The sequence below is a fragment of the Solanum tuberosum genome, unplaced genomic scaffold (assembly GCF_000226075.1).
Source record: "Solanum tuberosum cultivar DM 1-3 516 R44 unplaced genomic scaffold, SolTub_3.0 scf00087, whole genome shotgun sequence".
Taxonomy (NCBI): Eukaryota; Viridiplantae; Streptophyta; class Magnoliopsida; order Solanales; family Solanaceae; genus Solanum; species Solanum tuberosum.
Genome location: NW_006239017.1, coordinates 335,999 through 339,708, shown reverse-complemented (window position 1 = coordinate 339,708; position 3,710 = coordinate 335,999).

The following is a 3,710-nucleotide window of genomic DNA, read 5'->3' as shown; positions in this document are numbered from 1 at the left end:
GCCGAGCGAGCGACGACGGCGCGAGGGGGCACCTTCTTCTTAACCCTTTAAGAAGTAAAGGAAGTGTTTCCTAATATAAGGACAACAATTTCCTCTCTTCTACCGATATGGTAAAAATGACTATTCATTTGCACTTTTGCAATGACTTTTCATTTTCCCTCCAAAATTGGTTCCCCCATTTTCATTGGTTCTTCCACTTTCCATTTTCTCTTTTCATTTCCCATTCATACCTTGCTAAACCCAACACTTAATCAAGACTAGTTAAAGGGAAATAAATAAATGTATTTTTCGAAATGGATATCACTAAAATGATATTTGTTCTGCCCAAAGCCTTCAACTTAATGGGAAATGCTAACCATATCATCAAACTCATATCGAAAATTAAGTATTTTGATTCTCATACTAAAAATATTTCCACGACAGAAAAAGTATGTTTTATACCAGAGGCATATGCAGGAGGGGTCACCGGGTTCACGTGAACCCATGCTCCCCTTCCGAAATCATATATAGTAGTATTATATTGTTTAATTTTTTGTTAAATATAAATATGCACATTCGAAGTATCATATAATACAACGATGATTGGATGCACCTCTCAATGAGGTTAGAAATTTGAATTTTATATCTATCTTGTTTTATTTTTCTTTCTAAAATTGGATAGCACATCTCTAAGTAGTTATTGATAGCACTTTTGACATTTTAATTAATGGGGAACTTTCGCATATAGCCACTCAAAAATAGCTTAATTACGCTCCATAACTATAGTTTGTCAATTACGATTTGTAGCTACATGTTATAGGGAGGAGAGAGGCGAGTGAGAGAGGGCAGAGAGTGGAAAGAGGCGAATTGTATATGTATATTTGTCAAATAATTGTATATATGTAACAAATATACATATGTATTTGTATATATGGCGAGCGAGATTGGGAGAGGGAGGAGAGATGAGAGCGAGATTGGGAGATGGAGGAGAGAGGCGAGCGAGAGAGGGCAAAGAGTGGAGAGAGGTGAACTGTATATGTATATTTGTCAGATAATTGTATATATATAACTGATATACATATGTATTTGTATATCTGGCAATAGAGATTGAGAGAGGGAGGAGAGAGGCGAGCGAGATTGGGAGAGAGACGCGTGCGAGAAAGGTAAGAGAGTGGAGAGAGGCTAATTGTATTTGTATGTATGTCATACAATTGTATATATATATGTCACGTAATTATTTTATATATATATATATATATATGTGTGTGTGTAATTTGTATATGTATAAAAGAGGACAAGTGACATAATTAAAGCTAAAATTAAGCTGCGAGCCGTAATTAATTCAAACTATAGTTATATTAGCTAATTAACTAGTATATGTTTGCTTTTCCGCATAATTTTTCCTTAATTAATTAAGCATTTCAACTTATAACTTTAAAATTTTAACTGTTTTCAATCATAAGAACCTAAATGTCAAACCGATTAGATCCACATTTTCATAACAGTGAACCCATCATTTCGAAATTCTGAATACACCTCTATTTTATACGCCACGGGGAGGGGAGGGGGAGGGGTTATGATTTTTTTGTTTTTGATTTGGTACTATGAATGAGTACGACGTAACTCGAGGGGCCAGAAGTAGTTGATTAATGGATGCACGTGATGGGGAATGCAAATCAAGGAGAAAATAAAAGAGTAAATATGAAGCAATCAATAAAATTAATTATTTAGCCCTGAAATTTTTGTATGTAATGAACTTTAAGTGAAGTTGAAATATTGGATTAAAAGTCCATTTCAAAGTAAAATAATAATTTCAGTATTAATGGTGGATTATATGAGTAGTCAGTGTTCACAATCACACCATATTATTACTATAAGCTGAAATTGATATTGTTTTAGTAAGAGTACTTTGTATAGCATTTAAATAAAGATTCATAATAAATGTTTAAGAAATTTAGAGATGATAATTGAGCGGGATGAAACAGTGTGAGGCAGAACATGATAAATTATTAAAAGATTTGATTCTAAACTAGTAAAGAAAACAATAGTGAACTTGAAGTATAAGCTTACATATTTCAAGCTTGATTTGATATCTTACTATTAGTTACAGAAATAATTGTAATATATGATTTCTTATACAAAATTACGTCTACCACAGTTTTTATTCTGCTAGTTTATGCTTGGGATTTGCCACTATATTTTATTCTTAAATATATATTTGAAATGAACTTTTAAAATAGGGTAGAACAAGTGTGGACATGACAATTCTTTTTTAAAGATGTAACAAGATAGAGAAAATAGCAGGTCAAGATTTATCCCGCTAAATATATACTAGATGGTGCGATAAAAATGAAAGAAAGTATAAACAGAGTAAAACGGGATAAAAATGAAATAATATTTTAAAATAACTTCTTTTAACACTTTATTTTTGCAAACGGACCCATCACCTTATTTTGCTCCCTAACTAAATCTTAATTGGATACAACTTTTATATATATATTCTTTTGCTACACTTTTTTTATTCACAACTTGAATCACCGGTCTATATTAAACGATTAGACCAATGGCCTTAGTTTTCTTGTAAAAAAAATGATGAAATCTAACTTATATGATTATTTCAAATTTTAAATGTTATCTAGTATGCTTTCATCTTTTAATCTCAATGAAGGTGACAAAATAAAATTTATTTATTTATTATGTGATATCATAATTATATTTTCTTTTTTATTCGTGATATCATAATTATATTTTCTACTTTATTAGGTGAAATAATCATTATATCTATCTACATGTCTATTTAGATCACTAGTAAAAAAAGTTTTGTTGACCCTTGGGTGTCCTTTGGATCGACCAAAGTAACCATATTTTTATGAAATTCAATGTTAATTTCAATAATAGATACAACACCACAACAAATAGCAAATGTTACCAATTTTCATAGACTTTTCTATATCTCTCATAATTAAATTGTAAGCGCACATTATTCATCTCCTTCTCTATAAAGTATTCATTAATTTTATTAACTCTATTATCAATGAGAGCGTATGTTTCAAGCACATTCTTTCGAACTAGCTTATTTACTCTTATTTGTCTAATAAATTTTGAATGTTCATATAATGAGATCAATTTTTGTATTCACAATAATCTCACAAGGGGAGCTTTCATTTGAAATCACTCCTACTTAGACAACAAATGTGACAAAACCCTTAGCCAGTGAAATTGTTGATGTAGCGCGTATTTAAGATGTTCCAATGATTTGTTTGAACCTAATTTTTAAAAATAAATTGTGATTAAAAAAGTATAGTAATTTAGAAATAACAGAAAATATTAAACTTTGTAGATATTTAAAATATTGAAAAACTTGTTTAAGTATTACTTCTTCACTCACAAATAGTCAAAAAGGATTTTTTTTTTCCCACAATAACATTCACATAGTAGCACAAATTTACTCTTTTTAAAAATCTCACTCTCAATTTAAAAAATTAAATCAAATATTGTCCAAACATTTTTCTTTTGTTTTGGGTACAAATATTATTCAAACATCTACTTAGAACTAAGACCCGGTCCACATTTTAAGCCCGAACCGTTCTCGGGTCCAGAAGAAATAATAACGCACAGTCTACTCCACAAATGTATAACACGTGTCGATCCTTCATTGGATGATTCCAAAATAGCTGACTTCTTATGGCTTGTTGAACCCAATCAATTCTCAACAGCTCATATTCACAATA